The sequence below is a fragment of the Pogona vitticeps genome, chromosome 2, assembly GCF_051106095.1.
Source record: "Pogona vitticeps strain Pit_001003342236 chromosome 2, PviZW2.1, whole genome shotgun sequence".
In the NCBI taxonomy this organism is placed as follows: Eukaryota; Metazoa; Chordata; class Lepidosauria; order Squamata; family Agamidae; genus Pogona; species Pogona vitticeps.
Window position 1 is genome coordinate 237,983,956 of NC_135784.1, and position 6,000 is coordinate 237,989,955.

Below are 6,000 nucleotides of genomic sequence, written 5' to 3' on the forward strand. Positions count from 1 at the left end.
ATTTATTTGCTAAAAGTATGAGAGTTAAAAACAGAACTCTGTACCTTCCTGCCACATACTGTAAATGTCATAGCATGAGGCAGATGTTTCAGAGCACCATTTTCTCCAATCTTTCTGCCAGGTAGGAATAAAAATATCACAGTGCAATACTTCCAAATCCCAACCCAAACAGGCAAGCATTTAATTTTGTCTACCACCCCCTGCAGCAGGTTCTCAATAAATCCAGTCTGGAAGAGGTGGAGTGGGATGATAATGAGGCAGGTGGTCCCAGTAGAGAGCCAGCCAGGTAAGCAACAACTTGGCCTTTTTAAATACAGTTTTTTCACAATCAGGTTATAATCTGAAGCATTTCATCTGCAATTGCTACACGAGAAGCAGCAGCTTTTTCTTCCATTGCAATGTGAGGACTCTGGCACACAGTAATGGTGTTCAAGAGGCACAGGTAGTTGGCTAGAGGTTCCCTCTGATAGTGACACAAAAAAGTATGACACCTTTGACAGCCAGAGTCTCTGTCTTGAAGTCCCAAGCACCACACACAGATCCACGTGTAAGGCTCTTCTTCTGGGTGTGGCTTACTCACTGGATCTGGACCTAGGCACAGGTTTTTTCCTTTAGGAAGACAGAACAAAGCAATTGCCTGCGCTAGCCAGATGTTAAGATGGCATGTGAAGAGTTCATGCAAAATAGAGACTGGGTAAATGGTTGTTGCCGTTACTGTTGTTGTTGTTTCAACATATATACCACCCCATAGTGCTAGAGTATTCTCTGGGCAGTTTACAACATAATTATACAAGGAACATAATATCAACTAATCATGTGGATTGCCCTCTTCTATATAACTAACACCACATGACACATGCACACATACTGTCACTATCCAGAGCTATTCTGGTTAATTAATGCCTTGAAATGTTCTCTGTTGCACTGTATATATAACTATAGGTTATATATAACTATAGGTTATATAGATATTAAAAACTATAGGTTTGCCACACAGGTAAAATGGGAATGGCTGAACAATTCTTGCAAACTGCACTAACGGTCTTGCACTGTGCTTTGAGAAAAGACAGTCTCTTTATTAGAGTCTAATTAATCCATAGCTTCAGAAGGTAACAAAATAAAGGAAAAAAGGTGGCAGAGAGGGGGTGAATAGTTTTATAACACCAGAGAGACTTCTGTTCTGTGCGCAGAGGATCTCAGCACTGTGGCTTAACTCTGGGGCTTGATAATTTTCAAAAATATGACAGCTGAAACCCAGTGGCACATGCTGTAAAGAAGGATGCGATAAAATAACGCTACTCATCTTCAAGGCTGTCAGTTCAGCAATCAGGACTCCTATTCATCTCCGCGGCCTGCTAACTCAGTGCTACCATGCGATAGATAAACCTTAATCCAAGTGACAGCGTTCAAATCAGAACTGATTTGATTGTTCACATATGATACCACGAGACACCAGAAGCCTAAAGAGCTGATAAAAATGCCCTGGATGTCTCTTGTAGGCATACTTCCCCTCAGAATCTCTTGCCAAGTAGACTATACCAGCTCTTAAAACCTGAGGTAATTTCTAGGTCATGAAAATGCTTTAGTGGCACAGTCAGCTCTTATCACAATCTAACTCAGAGATACCACTAGCTGGAGACTTGAATGTTCAAAAATAAAATGCAGTCCAGACCTTGTAAAAACCCACACGCCTTTGCTTTCATGTCTCAGTTACAGGAGGTGAAATGCTTCTCCTTTCTCTGCACAGACAGGAATTGTTCTTAAAGAGATCAAACGAGAACAGATTAGTTTCTCTGTGCATACAGCACAAGACAGAGGGGAAATGGTTATTATGGCACATATTACAATATTGCAAAGCCATCATTGACTCCCACAACGTAGCAGATATTCTTTCAACAATAGACTCAACAGGATTGTATTTAAATCTGATCCTGTAATTGGAATTCTGCAGGTTGACAGTGAGAGAATTACTTTTGGCGTCTGACACAGAGAGTACCATAATATTCCTGCTATATAGAGATGTCATATTTTCTTTCTTTCTTTCTTTCTTTCTTTCTTTCTTTCTTTCTTTCTTTCTTTCTTTCTTTCTTTCTTTCTTTCTTTCTTTCTTTCTTTCTTTCTTTCTGTTCAGATCTCTTATTCTTCACTAGAGTTCTTAATCTTGGAAGATATAACATCTTTGGCTGACAGGATAATAACAATGATTACTTATTAGATTTATATTGCACCTAGTTCTGGAAAATTCTGCATAGCTTTGTCACAGATGGTAGGTATCCTAACTAGGAGAGGATTTTCACATAGTGCAGCATCAAATTTTTCCATCTTATTTCTGCAGGCTTTTTTTCTGTCTTGTATACATTCTACCTTGTTCTGTTTTCTATGGCTTTGGAGAGTGTTTAAAAATTTCAGTGGGTCCAAAACACAACTGCTAGATTGCTAACTGGGGCTCATCACAGGTTCACACAATGCCCTCTCTTACAGCAGCTCCACTGGCTGCTGATCCATTTTCCAGTACAATTCCAAGTGATGGTTCTAACCTATAAAGCCCTAAGCAAGCATCTTGGTTCCAAGCTATCTCGGGGACCGGATCTGCCTTTATGAGGGTGAGAGGGTGTTAAGATCAACAGGAGAAGCTGTTCACTCAGTCCCTCCAACCTCACAGGTTTATTTGGTGGATGCATGGAAGAAGGCCTTCTCCATTGTTGCTCCCAGACATTGGAACTCCTTGCCATAGAAGGACAGGTTGGCCCCATTTTGCTGGCCTTCCACAAGCAGACAAAGCCCTTCCTCTTCAGGGAAGCTTTCCCTTAATGACTGGTTGCCAAGTAGGGTGTTAAATGGATGTTTGTGCCTCATTGCTTTGTATGGTTTTTTGATGTTCGTTTTGTTTACTGTCTTTTAGTGTGGTATTTGTTTGATCCTTTTTTTGTATTTGAATACTTACATTTTCAGCTTTCAACATTGTCTTTTAAATAGATAAGCCATCTTGGGTCCTTTTTAAGCACAAAGGCTCAATCAATCAATCAGTCCCTGCCTCCTTTTTTTTAAAAAAAAGGCAGACAGCAATCCAGTCAGGTTAAATATTATGCAAATATGTTTGCCACATTCTTTGTGACGAGCATTTAGGGAAAGTGATAAAATGCTTCACATTTGGAAGAGAAGTGAAATTGCATTCATTTATTCAGTATCTGAAAGACCTGGAGCTGATGGTGGCTGTGATCATCAGCTTCTTATAGGAAAACTCAAGATTAAACTGAAAAGAGTAGGAAAAACCACTGGGCTAGCCAAATATAATCTAAACCAAATCCCTTATGAATACACAGTGGAAGTGAAGAACAGATTTAAGAAACTAGATTTGGTGGACAGAGTACCTGAAGAACTATAGATGGAGGCTCGTAACATTGTATAGGAGGCAGCAACAAAAACCATCCCAAAGAAAAGGAAATGCAAGAAAGCAAAGTAGCTGTCCAACAAGGCCTTACAAATAGCAGAGAAGAGAAGGGAAACAAAATACAAGGGAGATAGGGAAAGTTACAGAACATTGAATGCTGACTTCAAAGAATAGCAAAGAGAGACAAGAGGGCCTTCTTAAATTCAGGGAAAAACCAGAGATCTGTTTGAGAAAGCTGGAACTATTAAAGGAACATTTTGTGCAAAGATGAACATGATAAAGGACAAAAATGGTAGGGACCTAAGAGAAGCAGAAGACATCAAGAAGAGGTGGCAAGAATACACAGAGGAATTATACCAGAAAGATCTGGATGTCCCGGACAACCCAGATAGTGTGGTTGCTGACCTTGAGCTAGACATCCTGGAGAGTGACATCAAGTAGACCTTCGAAAGCATGGCTAACAACAAGGTCAGTGGAGGTGATGGCATTCCAGTTGAACTATTTAAAATCTTAAAATACGTATGACACTATTAAAGCGCTACACTCAATATGCCAGCAAGTTTGGAAAACTCTGCAGTGGCCAGAGGATAGGAAAAGATCAGTCTTCATCCCAATCCCAAAGAAGGGCAGTGCCAAAGAATGCTCCAACTACAGTACAATTGCACTCATTTCACACACTAGCAAGGTTGTGCTCAAAATCCTCCAAGGTAGGCTTCAGCAGTATGTTGACCAAAAACTCCCAGAAGTACAAGCTGGATTCTGAAGGGCAGAGGAACTCGAGACCAAATTGCTAACATGCGCTGGATTATGGAGAAAGCCAGAAAGTTCCAGAAAAGCATCTACTTCTGCTTCATTGACTAAGCAAAAGCCTTTGACTGTGTGGAACACAACAAACTATGGCAAGTTCTTAAAGAAATAGGAGTACCTGACCACCTTATCTACCTAACCTATCTCCTGAGAAATCTATATGTGAGATAGGAAGCAACAGTTAGAGCTGGATATGGAGCAACTGATTGGTTCAAAACTGGGAAAGGAGTATGACAAAGCTGTATATTGTCACCCTGCTTATTTAACTTATATGCAGAATACATCATGAGAAAGGCAGGACTGAATTAATCCCAAAATGGAATTAAGATTGCCAGAAGACATATCAACAACAATGCAGATGATACTACTCTGATGGCAGAAAGTCAGGAGGAATTAAAGAACCTTGTAATGAGGGTGAAAGAGACGAGTGCCAAAAATGGTCTCAAGCTAGACATAAAAAAAAAACCACAAGATCATGGCCACTGGTCCCATCACCTCCTGGCAAACAGAAGAGGAAGATATGGAGGCAGTGACAGATTTTACTTTCTTGGGCTCCATGATCACTGCAGATGGTGACAGCAGCCACAAAGTTAAAAGACGCCTGCTTCTTGGGAGGAAAGCAATGACAAACCTAGAAAGCATCTTAAAAAGCAGAGACATCACCTTGCCAACAAAGGTCCGCATAGTCAAGGTATGGTTTTTCCAGTAGCGATGTATGGAAATGAGAGTTGGCCATAAAGAAGGCTGACCGCCAAAAATTAATGCTTTTGAATTGTGGTGCTGGAGGAGGCTCTTGAGAGTCCCCTGAACTACAAAGAGAACAAACCAATCCATTTTGAAGGAAATCAACCCTGAGTGCTCACTGGAAGGACAGATCCTGAAGCTGAGGCTCCAATACTTTGGCCATGTCATGAGAAGAGAAGACTCCCTGGAAAAGACCCTGATGTTGGGAAAATGTGAAGGCAAGAGGAGAAGGGGATGAAAGAGGACGAGATGGTTGGACAGTGTCATTGAAGTGACCAGCATGAATCTGACCAAACTCCGGGAGGCAGTGGAAGACAGGAGGGCCTGGCATGCTCTGGTCCATGGGGTCACAAAGAGTCAGACAGAACTTTATGACTAAACAACAACAACAACTCATCAAGCCTTTGTATTTTGATTTTGGCCTCTTTAGAAGGGAGCATTCTTATGCTTTTAATTACTCCTATGAGAAGTTAAATGCAGTGTAGTGGTACTATCATATTTCCATTAGCATGGGACATTCTCTTCCTCTATTTAATCCCACAGCCCTCTATGAGATCCCAAAACATACTTTGTAGTGTTTCCCAGTCCTTTGGAGTACATTTTGAAGGCAGATGGAGATTATTCCAGTGACATATTTGCTTCCATTACTGAAATTACACCTTTGGATTCTTCCAGGATATCTGCTTTTTAAAGTTACTTCTTTTATATCTACTATAAAGCCACCTCTGTTGGTTGGATAGCTAAGAGCTTCTACAGCACCAACCTCATGCAGTTTCCTTCAGATAATGCTAGTTTGAAACTGGAGCCATCATATGCACTTTTATCCCTCTCAGCTGCCCTTCCACGGACAGGCAAAGAATGTTCTCCTCACACAGAATTTTAGCAAGTGACTGATTGCCAAGAAAGATGTTTTATGGGAGGGGGGGCAAGAGACTCACATTTCAAATGGATTTTACATTGTTTCAAATGATTTTTGTTCAGCAATTTTATCACATATTTAATTATGTTTTAACATTGCAATTTATACTTTAGGATATCTTTGTTTTGGTCTGTTAAAT